Source organism: Carassius carassius, chromosome 1 (genome assembly GCF_963082965.1).
Source record: "Carassius carassius chromosome 1, fCarCar2.1, whole genome shotgun sequence".
NCBI lineage: Eukaryota > Metazoa > Chordata > Actinopteri > Cypriniformes > Cyprinidae > Carassius > Carassius carassius.
Window position 1 is genome coordinate 8831118 of NC_081755.1, and position 26383 is coordinate 8857500.

Consider the following 26383-nt stretch of genomic DNA (forward strand, 5'->3'; position numbering starts at 1 on the left):
CAAATTGCTGCTCAGTGGAGGCCACTTTGCCATGTATTTCACTCTGTTCGATGCTACGGTCGCTCCAATATCCTTCCTCTTAGCTGACAAGGGCAGAAATAGAGCTCTGATCAAATAAACTGACCAGATTTCTGAGAAACTCAATTTTTACCTACCAGCTCTAGCTTGGCCTACCTTTGTAGAGTAATGTTAATTAAAATATCAACGACAAAGCACAAGAGCTAAATTTAACAGCAGAAGTCTACATTGTGGCACTGCCTCGCAAATCTTGCTGATGAGAAGCTGTCTGAGGTCTGTACTGCTTCTCCACAGAGGGTCAGGTGACATCGGTCTTCTCAATTTAGTTCCAGCTCAGTTTTATTTGAGTTCTAGATTGTTTGGAGGCCATGGTTAAAGGAGGCCACTGTAGCAATACATTTTAAGACACACTGCCACAGAGAAAGTTGTGACATACCCCAAAGCTCCTCCTTGCCAAACACAGAAAGGACAGACTCTTGAAGGTTCAGAGTCCAGAGTGCTAACCGTTACACCATGGATCCAACAGTGTCTGCACATCTGTTTGAAGTGTAGAAAACATTCAAGGAGGCTCTGCGAAAAGCAACTAACCAGCAAGCATCAGAATGGTGTCCGAAAAGCATTCACGGCTCCACTCTGAGTAAACCCAGGATAGAACCTGGGACCTTTAAATGTTCAGTGTAACGCTCTCTGAACCTTGTAAACCAATATTGAGAAAAACATCAAAGCAAAGGACCCGAGCCTCCAGTCAACCGCAAACGGCTACCCTGCATGGCAGCCGATCTGAACCATCTTAGACACACCCCCACCTTTCAGTGAAAGTGCGGGAACCCAAAGAGCGAAGTGTTGTACAAAGTTTAAATTTGAGATGAGGAACTACGAACAGGGAGAAATCGGCACGAAAACATGCAGGAGTATTATTGGCTGAAAGAAGGCAGAAATGACTGATAGTTCTCAGCAATATGCTCAATGTGGGCTCGTCCGGGATTTGAACCCGGGACCTCTCACACCTCTCACACTTGCTCCCATACAGCAATAGAAGAGCAATAGTTAAAGGAGCAATAGTTAAAGGAGCAATAGAAGAGTAAAGGAGCAATAGAAGAGCAATAGTTAAAGGAGGCCACTGTAGCAATACATTTTAAGACACACTGCCACAGAGAAAGTTGTGACATACCCCAAAGCTCCTCCTTGCCAAGCACAGCCAGACAGACTCTTGAAGGTTCCACCAAGATTTGAACTCAGATCACTGGATTCAGAGTCCAGCATGCTAACCGTTACACCATGGAACCAACAGTGTCTGCACATCTGTTTGAAGTGTAGAAAACATTCAAGGAGGCTCTGCGAAAAGCAACTAACCAGCAAGCATCAGAATGGTGTCCGAAAAGCATTCACGGCTCCACTCTGAGTAAACCCAGGATCGAACCTGGGACCTTTAAATGTTCAGTGTAACGCTCTCTGAACCTTGTAAACCAATATTGAGAAAAACATCAAAGCAAAGGACACGAGCCTCCAGTCAACCGCAAACGGCTACCCTGCATGGCAGCCGATCTGAACAATTTTAGACACACCCCCACCTTTCAGTGAAAGCGCCGGAACCCAAAGAGCGAAGTGTTGAACAAAGTTTAAATTGCAGATGAGGAACTACGAACAGGGAGAAATCAGCACAAAAACATGCAGGAGTAGTATTGACCGAAAGAAGGCAGAATTGACTGATACTTCTCAGCAATATGCTCAATGTGGGCTCGTCCGGGATTTGAACCCGGGACCTCTCACACCCGAAGCGAGAATCATACCCCTAGACCAACGAGCCACCATGTACCCAGACACTACTCAAAACAAGGAGCTGCAAAGCGGGTTTATCTGGGATTTTAACTTGGATCCACTTGCTCCCATACAGCAATAAAAGAAAAAAAAAACACACCCCAACACCAACAAGCCCTCAGATGCTCCTGCATCTAGCAAACGCAAGATGAAGGCTCACAGGGCCGTAAAGCGATCCAAGCATCTATTTTTTGCCATATCTCCACTGCTTGGGCTGCATTCCTAAACCAATTTTTGGAAAAATGTAAAGTCAAAGTTTAAACTGCAGATTAAGAACTAACAAGAGCAGAAGAGAAGTGGGCATGAAAACATGCAGAAGCAGCTTTAGTCTTAATTGACAGTGGCGTATGATTGACCCGGGATGGCAGAATGGACTGAAACTGCTCAAGAAAAGATGCTGCAAAGACAGAAGAGGGCTCGTCCGGGATTTGAACCCGGGACCTCTCGCACCCTAAGCGAGAATCATACCCCTAGACCAACGAGCCACAAGTTGCTGCTCAGTGGAGGCCACTTTGCCATGTATTTCACTCTGTTCGATGCTACGGTCGCTCCAATATCCTGCCTCTTAGCTGACAAGGGCAGAAATAGAGCTCTGACCAGATGCACTGACCAGATTTCTGAGCAACTCAATTTTTACCTACCAGCTCTAGCTTGGCCTACCTTTGTAGAATAATGTTGATTAAAATATCAACGACAAAACACAAGAGCTGAATTTAACAGCAGAAGTCTACATTGTGGCACTGCCACGCAAATCTTGCTGATGAGAAGCTGTCTGAGGTCTGTACTGCTTCTCCACAGAGGGTCAGGTGACAGCGGTCTTCTCAATTTAGTTCCAGCTCAGTTTTATGTGAGTTCTAGATTGTTTGGAGGCCATGGTTAAAGGAGGCCACTGTAGCAATACATTTTAAGACACACTGCCACAGAGAAAGTTGTGACATACCACAAAGCTCCTCCTTGCCAAGCACAGCCAGACAGACCCCAAGGTTCCACCAAGAGTTGAACTCAGATCACTGGATTCAGAGTCCAGAGTGCTAACCGTTACACCATGGAACCAACAGTGTCTGCACATCTGTTTGAAGTGTAGAAAACATTCAAGGAGGCTCTGCGAAAAGCAACTAACCAGCAAGCATCAGAATGGTGTCCGAAAGCATTCACGGCTCCACTCTGAGTAAACCCAGGATTGAACCTGGGACCTTTAAATGTTCAGTGTAACGCTCTCTAAACCTTGTAAACCAATATTGAGAAAAACATCAAAGCAAAGGACACGAGCCTCCAGTCAACTGCAAACGGCTACCCTGCATGGCAGCCGATCTGAACCATCTTAGACACACCCCCACCTTTCAGTGAAAGTGCGGGAACCCAAAGAGCGAAGTGTTGTACAAAGTTTAAATTGCAGATGAGGAACTACGAACAGGGAGAAATCAGCACGAAAACATGCAGGAGTACTATTGACCGAAAGAAGGCAGAATTGACTGATACTTCTCAGCAATATGCTCAAGTGGGCTCGTCCGGGATTTGAACCCGGGACCTCTCACACCCGAAGCGAGAATCATACCCCTAGACCAACGAGCCACAAGTTGCTGCTCAGTGGAGGCCCATTTGCTACGTCTTTCACTCTGTTCGATGCTACTGTCGCTCCAACATCCTGCCTCTTAGCTGACAAGGGCAGAAATAGAGCTCTGACCAGATGCACTCACCAGATTTCTGAGAAACTCAATTTTTACCTACCAGCTCTAGCTTGGCCTACCTTTGTAGAATAATGTTGATTAAAATATCAACAACAAAACACACGAGCTGAATTTAACAGCAGAAGTCTACATTGTGGCACTGCCACGCAAATCTTGCTGATGAGAAGCTGTCTGAGGTCTGTACTGCTTCTCCACAGAGGGTCAGGTGACATCGGTCTTCTCAATTTAGTTCCAGCTCAGTTTTTTGTGAGTTCTAGATTGTTTGGAGGCCATGGTTAAAGGAGGCCACTGTAGCAATACATTTTAAGACACACTGCCACAGAGAAAGTTGTGACATACCCCAAAGCACCTCCTTGCCAAGCACAGCCAGACAGACTCTTGAAGGTACCACCAAGTTGCTGCTCAGTGGAGGCCACTTTGCCACGTATTTCACACTGTTCGATGCTACGGTCGCTCCAACATCCTGCCTCTTAGCTGACAAGGGCAGAAATAGAGCTCTGACCAGATGCACTGACCAGATTTCTGAGAAACTCAATTTTTACCTACCAGCTCTAGCTTGGCCTACTTTTGTATAATAATGTTGATTTAAATATCAACGACAAAACACACGAGCTGAATTTAACAGCAGAAGTCTACATTGTGGCACTGCCATGCAAATCTTACTGATGAAAAGCTGTCTGAGGTCTGTACTGCTTCTCCACAGAGGGTCAGGTGACATCGGTCTTCTCAATTTAGTTCCAGCTCAGTTTTATGTGAGTTCTAGATTGTTTGGAGGCCATGGTTAAAGGAGGCCACTGTAGCAATACATTTTAAGACACACTGCCACAGAGAAAGTTGTGACATACCCCAAAGCACCTCCTTGCCAAGCACAGCCAGACAGACTCTTGAAGGTACCACCAAGTTGCTGCTCAGTGGAGGCCACTTTGCCACGTATTTCACTCTGTTCGATGCTACGGTCGCTCCAACATCCTGCCTCTTAGCTGACAAGGGCAGAAATAGAGCTCTGACCAGATGCACTGACCAGATTTCTGAGAATCTCAATTTTTACCTACCAGCTCTAGCTTGGCCTACTTTTGTAGAATAATGTTGATTTAAATATCAACGACAAAACACAAGAGCTGAATTTAACAGCAGAAGTCTACATTGTGGCACTGCCACGCAAATCTTCCTGATGAGAAGCTGTCTGAGGTCTGTACTGCTTCTCCACAGAGGGTCAGGTGACATCTGTCTTCTCAATTTAGTTCCAGCTCAGTTTTATGTGAGTTCTAGATTGTTTGGAGGCCATGGTTAAAGGAGGCCAGTGTAGCAATACATTTTAAGACACACTGCCACAGGGAAAGTTGTGACATACCCCAAAGCTCCTCCTTGCCAAGCACAGGCAGACAGACTCTTGAAGGTTCCACCAAGATTTGAACTCGGATCACTGGATTCAGAGTCCAGAGTGCTAACCGTTACACCATGGAACCAACAGTGTCTGCACATCTGTTTGAAGTGTAGAAAACATTCAAGGAGGCTCTGCGAAAAGCAACTAACTAGCAAGCATCAGAATGGTGTCCGAAAAGCATTCACGGCTCCACTCTGAGTAAACCCAGGATCAACCCTGGGACCTTTAAATGTTCAGTGTAACGCTCTCTGAACCTTGTAAACCAATATTTAGAAAAACATCAAAGCAAAGGACACGAGCCTCCAGTCAACCGCAAACGGCTACCCTGCATGGCAGCCGATCTGAACCATCTTAGACACACCCCCACCTTTCAGTGAAAGTGCAGGAACCCAAAGAGCGAAGTGTTGTACAAAGTTTAAATTGCAGATGAGGAACTACGAACAGGGAGAAATCAGCACGAAAACATGCAGGAGTACTATTGACCGAAAGAAGGCAGAATTGATTGATACTTCTCAGCAATATGCTCAATGTGGGCTCGTCCGGGATTTGAACCCAGGACCTCTCACACCCGAAGCGAGAATCATACCCCTAGACCAACGAGCCAGCATGCACCCAGACACTACTCAAAACAAGGAGCTGCAAAGCGGGCTCATCTGGGATTTGAACTTGGGCCCACTTGCTCCCATACAGCAATAAATGAAAAAAAACCACACCCCAACACCAACAAGCCCTCAGATGCTCCTGCATCTAGCAAACGCAAGATGAAGACTCACATGGCTGTGAAGCGATCCAAGAATCTATTTTTTGCCATTTCTCCACAGCTTGGGCTGCATTCCTAAACCAATTTTTGGAAAAATGTCAAGTCAAAGTTTAAACTGCAGATTAAGAACTAAGAAGGACAGAGAGAAGTGGACATGAAAACATGCAGACGCAGCTTTAGTCTTAATTGACAGTGGTGTATGTTTGACCCGGGATGGCAGAATGGACTGAAACTGCTCAAGAAAAGATGGTGCAAAGACAGAAGAGGGCTCGTCCGGGATTTGAACCCGGGACCTCTCGCACACTAAGCAAGAATCATACCCCTAGACCAACAAGCCACAAGTTGCTGCTCAGTGGAGGCCACTTTGCCACGTATTTCACTCTGTTCGATGCTACGGTCGCTCCAACATCCTGCCTCTTAGCTGACAAGGGCAGAAATAGAGCTCATGCATTGACCAGATATCTGAAAAAAACTCAATTTTTACCTACCAGCTCTAGCTTAACATACCTTTGTAGAATAATGTTGATTAAAATATCAAAGACAAAACACACGAGCTGAATTTAACAGCTGAAGTCTACATTGTGGCACTGCCACGCAAATCTTGCTGATGAGAAGCTGTCTGAGGTCTGTACTGCTTCTCCACAGAGGGTCAGGTGACATCGGTCTTCTCAATTTAGTTCCAGCTCAGTTTTATGTGAGTTCTAGATTGTTTGGAGGCCATGGTTAAAGGAGGCCACTGTAGCAATACATTTTAAGACACACTGCCACAGAGAAAGTTGTGACATACCCCAAAGCTCCTCCTTGCCAAACACAGCCAGACAGACTCTTGAAGGTTCAGAGTCCAGAGTGCTAACCGTTACACCATGGAACCAACAGTGTCTGCACATCTGTTTGAAGTGTAGAAAACATTCAAGGAGGCTCTGCGAAAAGCAACTAACCAGCAAGCATCAGAATGGTGTCCGAAAAGCATTCACGGCTCCACTCTGAGTAAACCCAGGATAGAACCTGGGACCTTTAAATGTTCAGTGTAACGCTCTCTGAACCTTGTAAACCAATATTTAGAAAAACATCAAAGCAAAGGACCCGAGCCTCCAGTCAACCGCAAACGGCTACACTGCATGGCAGCCGATCTGAACCATCTTAGACACACCCCCACCTTTCAGTGAAAGTGCGGGAACCCAAAGAGCGAAGTGTTGTACAAAGTTTAAATTTGAGATGAGGAACTACGAACAGGGAGAAATCGGCACGAAAACATGCAGGAGTATTATTGGCTGAAAGAAGGCAGAAATGACTGATACTTCTCAGCAATATGCTCAATGTGGGCTCGTCCGGGATTTGAACCCGGGACCTCTCACACCTCTCACACTTGCTCCCATACAGCAATAGAAGAGCAATAGTTAAAGGAGCAATAGTTAAAGGAGCAATAGAAGAGTAAAGGAGCAATAGAAGAGCAATAGTTAAAGGAGGCCACTGTAGCAATACATTTTAAGACACACTGCCACAGAGAAAGTTGTGGCATACCCCAAAGCTCCTCCTTGCCAAGCACAGCCAGACAGACTCTTGAAGGTTCCACAAAGATTTGAACTCAGATCACTGGATTCAGAGTCCAGCATGCTAACCGTTACACCATGGAACCAACAGTGTCTGCACATCTGTTTGAAGTGTAGAAAACATTCAAGGAGGCTCTGCGAAAAGCAACTAACCAGCAAGCATCAGAATGGTGTCCGAAAAGCATTCACGGCTCCACTCTGAGTAAACCCAGGATCGAACCTGGGACCTTTAAATGTTCAGTGTAACGCTCTCTGAACCTTGTAAACCAATATTGAGAAAAACATCAAAGCAAAGGACACGAGCCTCCAGTCAACCGCAAACGGCTACCCTGCATGGCAGCCGATCTGAACAATTTTAGACACACCCCCACCTTTCAGTGAAAGCGCCGGAACCCAAAGAGCGAAGTGTTGAACAAAGTTTAAATTGCAGATGAGGAACTACGAACAGGGAGAAATCAGCACAAAAACATGCAGGAGTAGTATTGACCGAAAGAAGGCAGAATTGACTGATACTTCTCAGCAATATGCTCAATGTGGGCTCGTCCGGGATTTGAACCCGGGACCTCTCACACCCGAAGCGAGAATCATACCCCTAGACCAACGAGCCACCATGTACCCAGACACTACTCAAAACAAGGAGCTGCAAATCGGGCTCATCTGGGATTTGAACTTGGGCCCACTTGCTCCCTTACAGCAATAAAAGAAAAAAAAACACACACCAACACCAACAAGCCCTCAGATGCTCCTGCATCTAGCAAACGCAAGATGAAGGCTCACAGGGCTGTGAAGCGATCCAAGAATCTATTTTTTTGCCATATCTCCACTGCTTGGGCTGCATTCCTAAACCAATTTTTGGAAAAATGTCAAGTCAAAATTTAAACTGCAGATTAAGAACTAAGAAGAGCAGAGAGAAGTGGGCATGAAAACATGCAGACGCAGCTTTAGTCTTAATTGACAGTGGCGTATGTTTGACCCGGGATGGCAGAATGGACTGAAACTGTTCAAGAAAAGATGCTGCAAAGACAGAAGAGGGCTCGTCCGGGATTTGAACCCGGGACCTCTCGCACCCTAAGCGAGAATCATACCCCTAGACCAACGAGCCACAAGTTGCTGCTCAGTGGAGGCAACTTTGCCACGTATTTCACTCTGTTCGATGCTACGGTCGCTCCAATATCCTGCCTCTTAGCTGACAAGGGCAGAAATAGGGCTCATGCACTGACCAGATTTCTGAGAAACTCAATTTTTACCTACCAGCTCTAGCTGACAAGGGCAGAAATAGAGCTCATGCACTGACCAGATTTCTGAGAAACTCAATTTTTACCTACCAGCTCTAGCTTGGCCTACCTTTGTAGAATAATGTTGATTAAAATATCAACTACAAAACACAAGAGCTGAATTTAACAGCAGAAGTCTACATTGTTGCACTGCCACGCAAATCTTGCTGATGAGAAGCTGTCTGAGGTCTGTACTGCTTCACCACAGAAGGTCAGGTGACATCGGTCTTCTCAATTTAGTTCCAGCTCAGTTTTATGTGAGTTCTAGATTGTTTGGAGGCCATGATAAAAGGAGGCCACTGTAGCAATACATTTTAAGACACACTGCCACAGAGAAAGTTGTGACATACCCCAAATCTCCTCCTTGCCAAGCACAGCCAGACAGACTCTTGAAGGTTCCACCGAGATTTGAACTCAGATCACTGGATCAGAGTCCAGAGTGCTAACCGTTACACCATGGAACCAACAGTGTCTGCACATCTGTTTGAAGTGTAGAAAATATTCAAGGAGGCTCTGCGGAAAGCAACTAACCAGCAAGCATCAGAATGGTGTCCGAAAAGCATTCACGGCTCCACTCTGAGTAAACCCAGGATCGAACCTAGGACCTTTAAATGTTCAGTGTAATTATGAAGATAAAATTATGCCATAATGAATTGCAAGCGCAAGGTAAAATTTGTGAAAGTGTAAATAAGATTGCAAGCGTAAATCAAATTTGCATGCGCAAGATAAGATTTGTAAAGGTGTAAGTCGACTTTCAAGTGTAAGAAAAAAATATTTGCAGCATTTTAGTGTTATTCGTAAGTGTAATTCATGTATTGTGAAACTGCAGCTTCATGCTAACGCAAAATAATAAGGATCTGCATTCTTCTGACTTCCATTTTTCCGCGTGTACACTTTTGGCACTGTTTCAGCGCACAGATGCGGCCAAAAGTACTGCAGGTCTGTGAACATCAATTTGCAAGCGAAAGCAACAGAGTCAAGAACTGCAAAACAGATTAATTGCGTAAAATCAAACTTTGTTTAAAAAATAAACTGCTGCAAACGTCTAAATTACTTGTTGGGTGTGTAGGATAAACGCTCCCGAAATAACCTGGTTTGCACAGTTCGTCTTTCTGCGCTTACAGTTTTGGCACGATTCTATCACTGACTTAGCTTTGCAAGCGTGAAAGAGGAGGGCGGGTCCACCTTCTTCATGTAGCCAATCAAATGAGCTTCTTGCTGACTCTCGATTTACTCTTATCTGATTGGTTCAATTATCGCGCCAGTCACCAGAAGAGAAACAAACTCCTTCGTGAGTGACTTTCTGACTTGGCTCAGCATCTTCCTCGCCGCCGTTATGGTACTTTTAACGCACACACAAATATATAATAATAAACAATTGTTGTAGGCCTATATTTAAATAATTTATAAGTTGTGTAGGATACTATTAAGCCGACTTCCGCCTCCCGTGTGTTAATACTGCATACTATGACATTCTCGGTGTTAAGAAAAACAGATTCGGCTGGTTTGGCATTTTCATTGAAAGGATGTATATGTTAAGCATCAGCTCAAAGGTCTAAGCATATTATATGGTGTATATCATATAATCTGCTTAGAGCTTTGAGCTGATATCCAAATCTATAATTTAAACACAGTGTGTGTCCATTGCTCATTTATTCTACTAACGTTATTCTTTCTGCAGCAGATTGAGCTAGTTCTCAGTATATCATGCAGTGCTCATCCCAACAATCCCAAAGCAATATTCCCTATCAAAGTATGCATTGTTAGTTGTTTAGATCCTGCTGTTATGATTATGTGTGAGGTAATAAGAAAGGCAGGTTGAGTACTGTAGTAGTGCAGCTACCACTCTAATTACTTTTCAGGAGCAGGCCCGGCAAGATAGGTTACAAAATGCTCTTAAAAATTTGTTGGACTGTGTGGAGGAAGCACGCCACAACCCCACCCCCACCCCCGCAGCCACCCCTACCCCTTCCCGGCCAGGATCGATTAGAAGTGGAGCTCCTGGTCTTATACATACAGGGGTCACATCTGTCTCCGGAAAACCTAGTGGATCTCCTAATACAGGGACAAATAGGCCTACTCCAGCACCCACTGTCAACAATGAAATGCAAAGGTTAGTTTTTACTTTTAAAACCATTAACAGTAATGCAAAATCTGTCATTATTCACTCACTGTTATTTGGAACACAAAATAAATGTTTGTTATAGCCATGTTGTGAAAAAAAAAAAATTGTCTCTCCAAAAAAACCTCCAAAAGTTCCAGATACCGAAGATCAGACTTTATTGGTGCAGTCCATAAAACTGAGATGCCAGCTGTATGTCTGAAAATGTATTTCACAGATCTTTCTTATAATAGAATCTTTTGACCAATCAGCTCAGAGGTGTTTCCGACTTTTTCTTTTTTCCTCACCCTCAACTGTTTCTTTTTTGACAGATCATTTCCTGGACTGTTTTTAAAAAAACAAGGAAAACGCCGTTTTCAAGTAACCAAATCCATACGGACGTTCTCCATACAATTCTTTCTGCTCCCAGAGCATACTGACAGAACTCCTAAGGGGGCAGAAGAGCTTAGGTTGCTTCAGGCAGGCCTTGGACGAAGGGTAGTGTCATTGCCAGAAAATGCTACTCACAAAGAGGTAGTGTACTCACTTCGGCATATGTGCTCAGTTTTCACTTTATTTAATACAATCTTTTGGTGACTGTTCTTCATTCTTACTCCTTCTGATTCTTGATTAAGATTGTCAGTATCCTCGAAGACGAGTACCATAAAATGAAACAACTAGCTGGCGGTTGGCTTTGCTATAAAGCTGCAGGTATGGGGATTGTTGTTTGATTCTATAAGAAAATACAGAGGCTAAGTTCCACAGCACTATCAATAGTAATTACTATAGTATGTTTATCTTTTATTCAGCATATTATAATGCAGGAATATTTTAACACATGCAGAAAGTTGTAAGCCTTTTTACAGTGTATGTATTCTATGTTTAATAATGTTCCACTTCAAAATATTACTAATCAGGTCCATGTCTTGTACTTAATAACAAGGTGGATGCGGACAAAGAAAGTTGACTGTGGTGCCACCCGAGTCTGAAGGCTATACAACCAAATGTTTAAAAGTGGCTTCTAGCAATGGAAAGATCACACTATACATAGTTCCACTGCAAGATACAATAGACAGTACACCATTATCCCCACATTCAGCAGAATTTGAGAAAGATGCCCAAATCTGTTTGCAAAAAGTGTGGAGTCACCATGCCACTTCAAGTTTTGGCTCTGCACATTGACAATTGTGCACTAGACTCAGAAAATGCATCAGTAAGTTTGTGTAAAGTTTACAGATATATCATAGTTTATTTTACTATTATACTGTAGATGTGTAATGTTTGATTTCCCAGTAAGATTTTTTTTTTCTATAACAGGAAGAAAGTCCAGATGAGGACATAATTTATGTCAGTGAGGAAAAAAAGATCAAACCTAGCATGGTCTGTAAAAAAAAAAAAAAAAACTTCTTCAAGTATAAATATTAATGTTATTACTTTGAACACATTTTAAAACATTTGTTCTGCTACTTATAGGAACAATGTCCAGTCTGTGGAAGTTATTTTCCAGAAGACATGATTGAATTCCACGCTAGTCTCTGTGTAGAAAAGTATGTTAAAGTACAGTTTACACATAGATGGGTTAATTTTTTAAATATTTGTATCATCATAGATGACATGTTGTTGTTTTATTCCGCAAGTTGCTCTAGAGAAATGGAGAACTCTTCAGAGTGGACAAATGATGCTGTAACTGGACCACCTCACAGCAGTGAAAGTGGAGAGGATGCTGCATCTGAACAGCAAGAGGTAGCCGGACCACCCAACAGGAGAGTAGGTGGCGAGGATGCTGTAGCCGGACCATCCAACAGGAGAGTAGGTGGCGAGGATGCTGTAGCCGGACCATCCAGCAGAAGGGGCGATGAGGATGCTGTAGCCAGAACATCTCTTGAAAGAGAAGGTTGAGTGGATGCAATAAGAATAATGGTTGACATTGACATTGAGTTTTAAATAGGTTAAAACATTAAGTTGAAAACAGTAAACAAAATTAGTTTTTCTTATAACTTCAGATTGGAAGAAGATTACTGAGCCAAAAATGGCTGCAGATGTGTACAGAAAACAACTACTGAGTACTGAAGAACAGGGACAACCCTTGCGTTTCATGTTAGATCTCAGGGACGACCTAGAGGAGCAGGATAGAGAGATAATTTCTTTCTACAAGCGACCAAATATCAACTGGGCTAGGCCATTTTCCTGTATCCTCAGAGGTAATATTTTCTCAATATCATGATTTATAAAAAGTACACTGATAATGTATTACCATAAATAGTAAACAAATGTCTGGTATGTTCTCTGAAAAGTTGTTACCTAGTAAAAAAGGTTAGTTCATCTACAATGTAAAATGCAGATTTTACTATTTTGGGAGAACTAATTATTTAATGTCATCTTTAACAGGTGATGCCGCCACTGGTGAGGGGGTGAATCGTCATATTCTCAGTACGGCAGTTTTAAAACTGACAAATGGCTTCATGATCAATTTAGGTAAGAGTTAACTGTTGATTCCAATGACCTTGTTTATTGACTTGCACACAAAAAAAGATAATAGACCAATGTGAATGCTTTACTGTAGCCATTTTGTATAACATAACTAAGTAAATATTTATGAATTGAAATTTTAACTGTAGTAATTTATTGGCCAAAAGTTTTCTTTCACAAATCTATTTTGTAGGGAACACAGGAACAACTTTGTTATTTGAGGGTGAGCCCGATCATCTTGTACCCTCCACATCCCAAATTCTAGTGGAGAGTGACCTTTTCCTAATGGCTGGGAGGATGGTTGGCCACTCCTTCATCCATGGTGGCCCTTGTTTACCAGGGATTAGTCCTGCTGTAATACATGTTTTACTAGGAAGACCAACTGAAACAGCCACTATTCAGCTACAAGACTGCCCAGACCTAGATCATCGTGAAACTATACAGTTGGTATGCAAATGTTTGATTTTAAACCACTTATCAATCACCTGTACAATTAAAATTATATTTGAAATTTCACAATGAAAACGTTTCCTACAGCTTGAGGGAGATGCTAAAATTTCAGATCAAGACAAGAAAGCCATCCTAGACTTGGCTCTATCTTGGGACCTCCCTGGTGTCACAAATGACAATAGACATTGGCTGTTCAACCGACTTCTGCATCATGCTGTAATTTTATATTTTAATCTTACCTACATCTGTTTTGCTCCACAATTAAAAGCAGTCAAACTATAATTAAATATTTGGTCTGTATTCTGTTGTATAGGTTCTTGGAAGGACCATTCGTCAGATCAAACAATTCAGACGTGGTTTGAAAGACACAAACGTTTGGTCACTGCTGCAAGAACGTCCAGATGCTGTCCCTTTGATGTTCCCCAGACACTCAGACATTGCATGCTGTGCTCAGGTATTATAACATGAATTTTATGTAGTATTGGACAGGATTACATTCAAATATTTTGGTTGAATCTATAATTCTTCAGTTTATTCTTAATTAAATAAAGACTATCCTGGATAATATTGTATGGCCTGCTGAGGAGGAGGAAAATGACGATGAGGATACATACCCACTTCACATTAAATGTCGCATTGCAGAGTACCTACGTCGTTTCATTGAAATTGGTATGATAGATATTCTGAGACTGAGTTGAATCAAGACATTTTTTTAAATGTAACAAATGCATTTACTAATATAAATTATTATTACTATTGCTTCGAAGCAAGTGCAGGTACACTTCAACAACTTGTGAAGTTCTGGGTCGGATGGGAGCTTCCCTCATGTGGCATGAAGGTTGAAGTGATCCGTTCTAATCATCCAAGATCATCAACATGTTTCCAAATCCTACGTTTACCTGGTCACTACAGTACATTTAATGAGTTTTCTATGGATCTGGAGGCCTGTATTGCAACATGTGACACTGGATTTGGGTTAGTGTAAAGGTGTGGTTGAATTGGCATAAGTTTGCTTATTAGTCGAACTATGCACTTGACTAGATTGAGTTAAAATATTGTTCTACAGAAAACACATCACCACCTGATAATCGAAAGTTCAGAAAACAATTACTATTGTTAAATGGCATACGTTGTAAAATACTGTACATTTCCTAATCCAGCTGTTTTCCGAGTTCAACATTCTTGTCAGTGTTATGATGTAATTGAAGTGATTCATATCTCATGACTTGGCATAAGTTACATCTATAATGTACCAAAATGTTATTCAAAAACAAACTGTTCAGTTCAAAGACTGATCTTAAAAGAACCTCTAAAAGATCATTAATAATAAAAATAATCGTAAATGGCATTAAAAAAATCTGTGATTCTGTCAATGTTATGATGAATGTTCAATTCATTATTTAGAAAAGAGTTACAACTGAAAATAAAAAGTAAATAAAAAATTCTAAATTCAAAGACTTTTCAAAAAAAAAAATTTTATTAACAGTGTATTCAGACATTACACAGATGTCAAATACCAACAATTTCACTGACCACTTCACTTCAGCACTTAATTTTACCAGACTTTGTCTGGAACTGTAATTCTTTACATATACACATTGAAATGTTGTTGCACATACTGTACAACTGAAATATAAATATCACGGCCAAAACACTCAGATGGCCCCATTGGGTCCATTGCAACCCTAAGTTCCCCATATGCCTCTGCAGTTAGCGGGCACTCTATTTCTGGTACCTGGATTCCAGATTCAGGCTCTTCAGGGAGGCCACTGCTTTCCCAGTTAATCAAGGGAATGTTGATGCCCTGTATGAATGAGACAAAACATATTTTATTTTGGTGAACTTTCAGAAAATAATGCCTTCCCTTAAAGCTTAATATTACTTTGAGAATAAGAAACAATGGATGGATGGTCAATGTGACTATATCTCTTGTGATAGTTCTGCCTTAGTCCCTGATTTGTCTTAAACTGTGAAAGTTTTTTAAGAAGGTCTTCACACCCTCACACACTGAAAGGTTTTTGTGTGTGTATGTATATATATATATATATATATATATATATATATATAGACATGTGTGTGTGTGTGTGTGTGTGTACTTGTTTTCATGACAACTGAGGACATTTTTATGATAACACACCTGCAAATGAGGACACTCGGGAAAATACGTGATTTATGAGGACATTTTGAGGGTCCTCATTTTTCAAATGGCTTTAAAAACATACTAAGCAGTGGTTTTTTTTTAAATGTAAAAATGCAGAATGTTTCCTGTGATGAGTAGGTTTAGGGATAGGGGCAGTGTAAGGGGATAGAATATACGGTTTGTACAGTATAAAAACCATTAACGCCTATGGAATGTCCAGACATACAATCATAAAACATTGGCACCTCATCATTTTCAGGAAGACACAAATTATGTCCTCCCATCTCCCACAACTGATTTGGAGTCAGATTTCCTTCTGTACTTAGGGGATGATTGTCCCATCCATCACGGAAAGTGTCCAGATGATTTTGAAGTCGTGGAACAAACACGTAGTGGCAACAGAAGAGATGCATACGGTTAGAGATATCCAGCTGTCCTTCTTCCTCCAGTTGATGAAGCACATTGTAGTAGATGTTTGTGGCTGCAACCCAGACATCTCTCCAAAGCCTCTCTATTCTGTTAATGTATAAATTTTATGTTACAATATTGACATTATTGTTTTTTGAATTAACATTTGAAATAGGTATAACAACAGTACAACCTTTGATTGTGGACACTCTTCCCCGCAATGAAGCTGCTTCTTCCTGTACCTCGAACTGAAAACATCATACGGGCCACTTCTACATTTTCAACCCCTTGATCTCCCCTGACCCTAAACAAATATTTAGATAGCACATCTTAAAAATAACTATCTCACAAAATTTGGAAAACACTTTATAATAACATTCAGTTGTAAGTCATTTTTAAGTGGTTAGTTAATGATGAACTAATCATTTAGAAAACATTCATAAATTATTAGAAAGTGATATACTAATATTTTATGTATATTTTGTAAACTGTTACAAGTCATTACAAGTGATTAGTAAAATAATAACTAATAATTTACAAAACATGAATATGCTTTTCATAAATATTTAATAAATAGTTTTTTTGTGTATATATGTAGCAATTATTAGAGGGTGCAAAAAGTGTTGTCAATGGCTTATATACACATACATGTAAACTAATCATCACTTGTAATTGTCTTACACATCATTCGTAGATTTACACTTAAAGGAACTGTATGTAAGAAATGTATTTAAATTAATCATTAAATTGCCCTGATATGTCACTAGACATTAATAAATCGTGTTAATTTAAAATACTTATATGACTGACAACAGTAGTCCGGCCAGGATATCGTCATTTAAAAGTTGCAGCCCTCAACTGATGTTGATGTTTTGAAAGTGATTGCAGTACCAGTTTTGGCCACAATCTTACATACGGTTCCTTTAAAGAATCAATAAGGCATAAGATCTGTGGATCTTATCTATGAATGATGTGTAACACATTTAGAAGTGATGAATGGTTTACACTTTAGATTAGGGGATGCAGAAAGTGTTGTAAATGACTTATTCATGTGTTTACACATCTATAGCAGGTGTTGAACACTGCAGTGTGTAGGCTACTGCAGTGTAAGTGCTGATTGGTGAGGGTATAGACAGCTGTCTTCTCTGAAACACATGAGTCTTTAACCAGTCAATCTGATGTGAGCAAAACATACAAATAAATGTAACTTAATGTATTATTTATTTATGAAACACATAGTCATGTTTTGTAAATGATTAGTTACAGTAATCATTAACTAATCAATTGTAAATTACTTATAACTGAATCTACAAAACATACATAAAATAATGAACATATCACTTATTAATAATTTATGAATGCAGTCATGTTTCATAAATGATTTGTTAATCATTTACTAATCACTTGTAAATGATTTGTAACAGAATTTATAAAACATACATAAAATGTTAGTATATCACTTGCTAATTATTTATGAATGTTTTGTAAATGATAAGTTCATTAACTAACCAGTTATAAATGGCTTACAACTGAACATTATTATAAAGTGTTACCAACATTGGTTTACACTATACAACATTTTACTTTGAATAAAATGTTAAATACTGTATGCATTACATTCTTTGCAAATAAGTTTAACTTAAAATTTTAACCAAATGCACTTAAACAAGCTAATGCAGGACAATGGACTGGACCAGGCGTTAATACCCCTGGTTTAGACCAAACGCAAATTGAATCAAATCCAACATTTACCTGAGTGGAAGACCGAATCTCTCAATTGAGCACTGGAAGTAGTAAAGGGTTGTTGAAGCCAGATTGTTGGTTGCAACACCAAGGTACATGATCTGTGTAAACATTTTTTTTACAATATGTGATTCAGACATCAATATGCAATATACATGTTATAGATCTCGAGCAATGGTTGCAAGTTTGGTAGTAATAATTAGTTGACTTCCGTGCAGAATAGCCCTTTGTTCACATTTAAATACCTTTCTAGAGAAACCATCAATGCCCCCGAAGATCACAATGTTGTAGCTGTTTTGGAGAAAAATAAAAAATAAAAAGGTTCAGCTAATAACATTTCCTTGACTAATTTAGGATGAGTATATACATACCGAATGAGCTTATGATTTGTATCAATGTGCATCAGTGCTCCTGGGCTAGGCACAGAGTATGTTCGCCGAACCACACATCCCAACTGTGTCAGCCTGGAGATGATGCCTGCACTGTCAACCCTGTGCATGGAGGCCCGAATCCTTTCCCACTGCACTCTGTGACCCTCAGCCTGCAGCAAACCCTTCACCATCCTATATCCAGCATATGGATGTCTGGATTTTACTGCTGTGACTAATGTGTCTAGCTCTTCATCCTGAACCCTACTGTATGTGTCTCTCACTGACAATCCTATTTCTGACATTCTCCGGCGTATGGTTCTTGTGCTCACTCCCAGCAATTTTGCTACACATGGGACTGGTAGAGACATGGCTATAAGTTCCTCAATACGGTCCTCTGACAAAACTATTCTTGGTCGCCCAAGCTTGCCAGATTCAAAATCTAGAATGTTGTACACGTGATTGTCGTTGATCTCACCAATCACCTGCACAACCTCTCTAAGTCCATTCATTACAGCATGTAGAAATCCTGCATCCTCCTGGCTTGAAACTGCACTTAAAAAAACTAGCTCCTGTGAACAGGTAAACTCCAAAAAATCTAAATCAACTGGTGGCCGATTAAGCAGATGGGTCAGTCGTGTGTGAAGTCTATCCATCACAGCATTCATTAGTAGTTCCTACGATTTAGACAGCAGTATAACAATTAGCAACATGCACATTATAGATTTGCTATAAAATGTATTAATTATATAGTTTAGCATCAGCTCAAAGCAGATACCATTTAATATGCTTAGACCTTTGAGCTGATGCCTAACATATACATAATTTTGAGCTGATGCTTAACATATAGACCTACATCCTTTCAATGAAAATGCCAAACCAGCCGAATCTGTTTTTCTTAACACCGAGAATGTCATAGTATGCAGTATTAACACACGGGAGGCGGGAGTCGGCTTAATAGTAGCCTACACAACTTATAAATTATTTTAATATAGGCCTACAACAATTGTTTATTATTATATATTTGTGTGTGCGTTAAAAGTACCATAACGGCGGCGAGGAAGATGCTGAGCCAAGTCAGAAAGTCACTCACGAAGGAGTTTGTTTCTCTTCTGGTGACTGGCGCGATAATTGAACCAATCAGATAAGAGTAAATCGAGAGTCAGCAAGAAGCTCATTTGATTGGCTACATGAAGAAGGTGGACCCGCCCTCCTCTTTCACGCTTGCAAAGCTAAGTCAGTGATAGAATCGTGCCAAAACTGTAAGCGCAGAAAGACGAACTGTGCAAACCAGGTTATTTCGGGAGCGTTTATCCTACGCACCCAACAAGTAATTTAGACGTTTGCAGCAGTTTATTTTTTAAACAAAGTTTGATTTTACGCAATTAATCTGTTTTGCAGTTCTTGACTCTGTTGCTTTCGCTTGCAAATTGATGTTCACAGACCTGCAGTACTTTTGGCCGCATCTGTGCGCTGAAACAGTGCCAAAAGTGTACACGCAGAAAAATGGAAGTCAGAAGAATGCAGATCCTTATTATTTTGCGTTAGCATGAAGCTGCAGTTTCACAATACATGAATTACACTTACGAATAACACTAAAATGCTGCAAATATTTTTTTCTTACACTTGAAAGTACAAAGTTTAAATTGGAGATGAGGAACTACGAACAGGGAGAAATCAGCACGAAAACATGCAGGAGTATTATTGGCCGAAAGAAGGCAGAAATGACTGATACTTCTCAGCAATATGCTCAATGTGGGCTCGTCCGGGATTTGAACCCAGGACCTCTCAAACCCGAAGCAAGAATCATACCCCTAGACCAACGAGCCACCATGTAACCAGACACTACTCAAAACAAGGAGCTGCAAAGCGGGTTTATCTGGGATTTTAACTTGGATCCACTTGCTCCCATACAGCAATAGAAGAAAAAAAAACACGCCCCAACACCAACAAGCCCTCAGATGCTCCTGCAACTAGCAAACGCAAGATGAAGGCTCACAGGGCCGTAAAGTGATCCAAGAATCTATTTTTTGCCATATCTCCACAGCTTGGGCTGCATTCCCAAACCAATTTTTGGAAAAATGTCAAGTCAAAGTTTAAACTGCAGATTAAGAACTAAGAAGAGCAGAGAGAAGTGGGCATGAAAACATGCAGACGCAGCTTTAGTCTTAATTGACAGTGGCGTATGATTGACCAGGGATGGCAGAATGGACTGAAACTGCTCAAGAAAAGATGCTGCAAAGACAGAAGAGGGCTCGTCCGGGATTTGAACCCGGGACCTCTCGCACCCTAAGCGAGAATCATACCCCTAGACCAACGAGCCACAAATTGCTGCTCAGTGGAGGCCACTTTGCCACGTATTTCACTCTGTTCGATGCTACGGTCGCTCCAATATCCTGCCTCTTAGCTGACAAGGGCAGAAATAGAGCTCTGACCAAATGCACTGACCAGATTTCTGAGAAACTCAATTTTTACCTACTAGCTCTAGCTTGGCCTACCTTTGTAGAGTAATGTTGATTAAAATATCAACGACAAAGCACAAGAGCTGAATTTAACAGCAGAAGTCTACATTGTGGCACTGTCACGCAAATCTTGCTGATGAGAAGCTGTCTGAGGTCTGTACTGCTTCTCCACAGAGGGTCAGGTGACATCGGTCTTCTCAATTTAGTTCCAGCTCAGTTTTATGTGAGTTCTAGATTGTTTGGAGGCCATGGTTAAAGGAGGCCACTGTAGCAATACATTTTAAGACACACTGCCACAGAGAAAGTTGTGACCTACCCCAAAGCTCCTCCTTGCCAAGCACAGCCAGACAGACCCACAAGGTTCCACCAAGAGTTGAACTCGGATCACTGGATTCAGAGTCCAGAGTGCTAACCGTTACACCATGGAACCAACAGTGTCTGCACATCTGTTTGAAGTGTAGAAAACATTCAAGGAGCATCTGCGAAAAGCAACTAACCAGCAAGCATCAGAATGGTGTCCGAAAGCATTCACGGCTCCACTCTGAGTAAACCCAGGATCGAACCTGGGACCTTTAAATGTTTAGTGTAACGCTCTCGGAACCTTGTAAACCAATATTGAGAAAAACATCAAAGCAAAGGACACAAGCCTCCAGTCAACCGCAAACGGCTACCCTGCATGGCAGCCGATCTGAACCATCTTAGACACACCCCCACCTTTCAGTGAAAGTGCGGGAACCCAAAGAGCGAAGTGTTGTACAAAGTTTAAATTGCAGATGAGGAACTACGAACAGGGAGAAATCAGCACGAAAACATGCAGGAGTACAATTGACCGAAAGAAGGCAGAATTGACTGATACTTCTCAGCAATATGCTCAATGTGGGCTCGTCCAGGATTTGAACCCAGAACCTCTCACACCCAAAGCGAGAATCATACCCCTAGACCAACAAGCCACCATGTACACAGACACTACTCAAAACAAGGAGCTGCAAAGCAGGCTCATCTGGTATTTGAACTGGGGCCCACTTGCTCCCATACAGCAATAAAAGAAAAAAAAAACACACCCCAACACCAACAAGCCCTCAGATGCTCCTGCATCTAGCAAACGCAAGATGAAGGCTCACAGGGCCGTAAAGTGATCCAAGAATCTATTTTTTGCCATATCTCCACTGCTTGGGCTGCATTCCTAAACCAATTTTTGGAAAAATGTCAAGTCAAAGTTTAAACTGCAGATTAAGAACTAAGAAGAGCAGAGAGAAGTGGGCATGAAAACATGCAGACGCAGCTTTAGTCTTAATTGACAGTGGCGTATGATTGACCCGGGATGGCAGAATGGACTGAAACTGCTCAAGAAAAGAAGCTGCAAAGACAGAAGAGGGCTCGTCCGGGATTTGAACCCGGGACCTCTCGCACCCTAAGCGAGAATCATACCCCTAGACCAACGAGCCACAAATTGCTGCTCAGTGGAGGCCACTTTGCCATGTATTTCACTCTGTTCGATGCTACGGTCGCTCCAATATCCTTCCTCTTAGCTGACAAGGGCAGAAATAGAGCTCTGATCAAATAAACTGACCAGATTTCTGAGAAACTCAATTTTTACCTACCAGCTCTAGCTTGGCCTACCTTTGTAGAGTAATGTTAATTAAAATATCAACGACAAAGCACAAGAGCTAAATTTAACAGCAGAAGTCTACATTGTGGCACTGCCTCGCAAATCTTGCTGATGAGAAGCTGTCTGAGGTCTGTACTGCTTCTCCACAGAGGGTCAGGTGACATCGGTCTTCTCAATTTAGTTCCAGCTCAGTTTTATTTGAGTTCTAGATTGTTTGGAGGCCATGGTTAAAGGAGGCCACTGTAGCAATACATTTTAAGACACACTGCCACAGAGAAAGTTGTGACATACCCCAAAGCTCCTCCTTGCCAAACACAGAAAGGACAGACTCTTGAAGGTTCAGAGTCCAGAGTGCTAACCGTTACACCATGGATCCAACAGTGTCTGCACATCTGTTTGAAGTGTAGAAAACATTCAAGGAGGCTCTGCGAAAAGCAACTAACCAGCAAGCATCAGAATGGTGTCCGAAAAGCATTCACGGCTCCACTCTGAGTAAACCCAGGATAGAACCTGGGACCTTTAAATGTTCAGTGTAACGCTCTCTGAACCTTGTAAACCAATATTGAGAAAAACATCAAAGCAAAGGACCCGAGCCTCCAGTCAACCGCAAACGGCTACCCTGCATGGCAGCCGATCTGAACCATCTTAGACACACCCCCACCTTTCAGTGAAAGTGCGGGAACCCAAAGAGCGAAGTGTTGTACAAAGTTTAAATTTGAGATGAGGAACTACGAACAGGGAGAAATCGGCACGAAAACATGCAGGAGTATTATTGGCTGAAAGAAGGCAGAAATGACTGATAGTTCTCAGCAATATGCTCAATGTGGGCTCGTCCGGGATTTGAACCCGGGACCTCTCACACCTCTCACACTTGCTCCCATACAGCAATAGAAGAGCAATAGTTAAAGGAGCAATAGTTAAAGGAGCAATAGAAGAGTAAAGGAGCAATAGAAGAGCAATAGTTAAAGGAGGCCACTGTAGCAATACATTTTAAGACACACTGCCACAGAGAAAGTTGTGACATACCCCAAAGCTCCTCCTTGCCAAGCACAGCCAGACAGACTCTTGAAGGTTCCACCAAGATTTGAACTCAGATCACTGGATTCAGAGTCCAGCATGCTAACCGTTACACCATGGAACCAACAGTGTCTGCACATCTGTTTGAAGTGTAGAAAACATTCAAGGAGGCTCTGCGAAAAGCAACTAACCAGCAAGCATCAGAATGGTGTCCGAAAAGCATTCACGGCTCCACTCTGAGTAAACCCAGGATCGAACCTGGGACCTTTAAATGTTCAGTGTAACGCTCTCTGAACCTTGTAAACCAATATTGAGAAAAACATCAAAGCAAAGGACACGAGCCTCCAGTCAACCGCAAACGGCTACCCTGCATGGCAGCCGATCTGAACAATTTTAGACACACCCCCACCTTTCAGTGAAAGCGCCGGAACCCAAAGAGCGAAGTGTTGAACAAAGTTTAAATTGCAGATGAGGAACTACGAACAGGGAGAAATCAGCACAAAAACATGCAGGAGTAGTATTGACCGAAAGAAGGCAGAATTGACTGATACTTCTCAGCAATATGCTCAATGTGGGCTCGTCCGGGATTTGAACCCGGGACCTCTCACACCCGAAGCGAGAATCATACCCCTAGACCAACGAGCCACCATGTACCCAGACACTACTCAAAACAAGGAGCTGCAAAGCGGGTTTATCTGGGATTTTAACTTGGATCCACTTGCTCCCATACAGCAATAGAAGAAAAAAAAACACGCCCCAACACCAACAAGCCCTCAGATGCTCCTGCATCTAGCAAACGCAAGATGAAGGCTCACAGGGCTGTGAAGCGATCCAAGAATCTATTTTTTTGCCATATCTCCACTGCTTGGGCTGCATTCCTAAACCAATTTTTGGAAAAATGTCAAGTCAAAATTTAAACTGCAGATTAAGAACTAAGAAGAGCAGAGAGAAGTGGGCATGAAAACATGCAGACGCAGCTTTAGTCTTAATTGACAGTGGCGTATGTTTGACCCGGGATGGCAGAATGGACTGAAACTGTTCAAGAAAAGATGCTGCAAAGACAGAAGAGGGCTCGTCCGGGATTTGAACCCGGGACCTCTCGCACCCTAAGCGAGTCATACCCCTAGACCAACGAGCCACAAGTTGCTGCTCAGTGGAGGCCACTTTGCCACGTATTTCACTCTGTTCGATGCTACGGTCGCTCCAATATCCTGCCTCTTAGCTGACAAGGGCAGAAATAGAGCTCATGCACTGACCAGATTTCTGAGAAACTCAATTTTTACCTACCAGCTCTAGCTGACAAGGGCAGAAATAGAGCTCATGCACTGACCAGATTTCTGAGAAACTCAATTTTTACCTACCAGCTCTAGCTTGGCCTACCTTTGTAGAATAATGTTGATTAAAATATCAACTACAAAACACAAGAGCTGAATTTAACAGCAGAAGTCTACATTGTTGCACTGCCACGCAAATCTTGCTGATGAGAAGCTGTCTGAGGTCTGTACTGCTTCACCACAGAAGGTCAGGTGACATCGGTCTTCTCAATTTAGTTCCAGCTCAGTTTTATGTGAGTTCTAGATTGTTTGGAGGCCATGATAAAAGGAGGCCACTGTAGCAATACATTTTAAGACACACTGCCACAGAGAAAGTTGTGACATACCCCAAATCTCCTCCTTGCCAAGCACAGCCAGACAGACTCTTGAAGGTTCCACCGAGATTTGAACTCAGATCACTGGATCAGAGTCCAGAGTGCTAACCGTTACACCATGGAACCAACAGTGTCTGCACATCTGTTTGAAGTGTAGAAAATATTCAAGGAGGCTCTGCGGAAAGCAACTAACCAGCAAGCATCAGAATGGTGTCCGAAAAGCATTCACGGCTCCACTCTGAGTAAACCCAGGATCGAACCTAGGACCTTTAAATGTTCAGTGTAATGCTCTCCGACCCTTGTAAACCAATATTGAGAAAAACATCAAAGCAAAGGACACGAGCCTCCAGTCAACCACAAACGGCTACCCTGCATGGCAGCCGATCTGAACCATCTTAGACACACCCCCACCTTTCAGTGAAAGCGCGGGAACCCAAAGAGCGAAGTGTTGTACAAAGTTTAAATTGGAGATGAGGAACTACGAACAGGGAGAAATCAGCACGAAAACATGCAGGAGTATTATTGGCCGAAAGAAGGCAGAAATGACTGATACTTCTCAGCAATATGCTCAATGTGGGCTCGTCCGGGATTTGAACCCAGGACCTCTCAAACCCGAAGCAAGAATCATACCCCTAGACCAACGAGCCACCATGTAACCAGACACTACTCAAAACAAGGAGCTGCAAAGCGGGTTTATCTGGGATTTTAACTTGGATCCACTTGCTCCCATACAGCAATAGAAGAAAAAAAAACACGCCCCAACACCAACAAGCCCTCAGATTCTCCTGCAACTAGCAAACGCAAGATGAAGGCTCACAGGGCCGTAAAGTGATCCAAGAATCTATTTTTTGCCATATCTCCACAGCTTGGGCTGCATTCCCAAACCAATTTTTGGAAAAATGTCAAGTCAAAGTTTAAACTGCAGATTAAGAACTAAGAAGAGCAGAGAGAAGTGGGCATGAAAACATGCAGACGCAGCTTTAGTCTTAATTGACAGTGGCGTATGATTGACCCGGGATGGCAGAATGGACTGAAACTGCTCAAGAAAAGATGCTGCAAAGACAGAAGAGGGCTCGTCCGGGATTTGAACCCGGGACCTCTCGCACCCTACGCGAGAATCATACCCCTAGACCAACGAGCCACAAATTGCTGCTCAGTGGAGGCCACTTTGCCACGTATTTCACTCTGTTCGATGCTACGGTCGCTCCAATATCCTGCCTCTTAGCTGACAAGGGCAGAAATAGAGCTCTGACCAAATGCACTGACCAGATTTCTGAGAAACTCAATTTTTACCTACCAGCTCTAGCTTGGCCTACCTTTGTAGAGTAATGTTGATTAAAATATCAACGACAAAGCACAAGAGCTGAATTTAACAGCAGAAGTCTACATTGTGGCACTGTCACGCAAATCTTGCTGATGAGAAGCTGTCTGAGGTCTGTACTGCTTCTCCACAGAGGGTCAGGTGACATCGGTCTT

The 26383-nt window shown here is 42.1% G+C and overlaps 12 non-coding genes across 12 annotated transcripts; all 12 read right to left on the reverse strand.

Moving 5' to 3' along the window:
- Positions 1–1753: 1753 nt before the first annotated feature.
- On the reverse strand, positions 1754–1825 carry trnap-cgg (transfer RNA proline (anticodon CGG)). The gene has a single exon. It is a non-coding gene; the product is annotated as a tRNA-Pro (tRNA).
- Positions 1826–2249: 424 nt separating this feature from the next.
- trnap-agg (transfer RNA proline (anticodon AGG)) lies at positions 2250–2321 on the reverse strand. Its single transcript has one exon. It is a non-coding gene; the product is annotated as a tRNA-Pro (tRNA).
- A 1015-nt stretch (positions 2322–3336) lies between these two features.
- trnap-cgg (transfer RNA proline (anticodon CGG)) lies at positions 3337–3408 on the reverse strand. Its single transcript has one exon. It is a non-coding gene; the product is annotated as a tRNA-Pro (tRNA).
- A 1510-nt stretch (positions 3409–4918) lies between these two features.
- Positions 4919–4990, reverse strand: trnaq-cug (transfer RNA glutamine (anticodon CUG)). Its single transcript has one exon. It is a non-coding gene; the product is annotated as a tRNA-Gln (tRNA).
- Positions 4991–5439: 449 nt separating this feature from the next.
- Positions 5440–5511, reverse strand: trnap-cgg (transfer RNA proline (anticodon CGG)). The gene has a single exon. It is a non-coding gene; the product is annotated as a tRNA-Pro (tRNA).
- Positions 5512–5933: 422 nt separating this feature from the next.
- Positions 5934–6005, reverse strand: trnat-agu (transfer RNA threonine (anticodon AGU)). The gene has a single exon. It is a non-coding gene; the product is annotated as a tRNA-Thr (tRNA).
- A 1748-nt stretch (positions 6006–7753) lies between these two features.
- Positions 7754–7825, reverse strand: trnap-cgg (transfer RNA proline (anticodon CGG)). The gene has a single exon. It is a non-coding gene; the product is annotated as a tRNA-Pro (tRNA).
- Positions 7826–8248: 423 nt separating this feature from the next.
- Positions 8249–8320, reverse strand: trnap-agg (transfer RNA proline (anticodon AGG)). The gene has a single exon. It is a non-coding gene; the product is annotated as a tRNA-Pro (tRNA).
- Positions 8321–20422: 12102 nt separating this feature from the next.
- trnap-agg (transfer RNA proline (anticodon AGG)) lies at positions 20423–20494 on the reverse strand. Its single transcript has one exon. It is a non-coding gene; the product is annotated as a tRNA-Pro (tRNA).
- Positions 20495–22006: 1512 nt separating this feature from the next.
- trnap-agg (transfer RNA proline (anticodon AGG)) lies at positions 22007–22078 on the reverse strand. Its single transcript has one exon. It is a non-coding gene; the product is annotated as a tRNA-Pro (tRNA).
- Positions 22079–23832: 1754 nt separating this feature from the next.
- trnap-cgg (transfer RNA proline (anticodon CGG)) lies at positions 23833–23904 on the reverse strand. Its single transcript has one exon. It is a non-coding gene; the product is annotated as a tRNA-Pro (tRNA).
- Positions 23905–25976: 2072 nt separating this feature from the next.
- Positions 25977–26048, reverse strand: trnap-agg (transfer RNA proline (anticodon AGG)). The gene has a single exon. It is a non-coding gene; the product is annotated as a tRNA-Pro (tRNA).
- Positions 26049–26383: the final 335 nt, after the last annotated feature.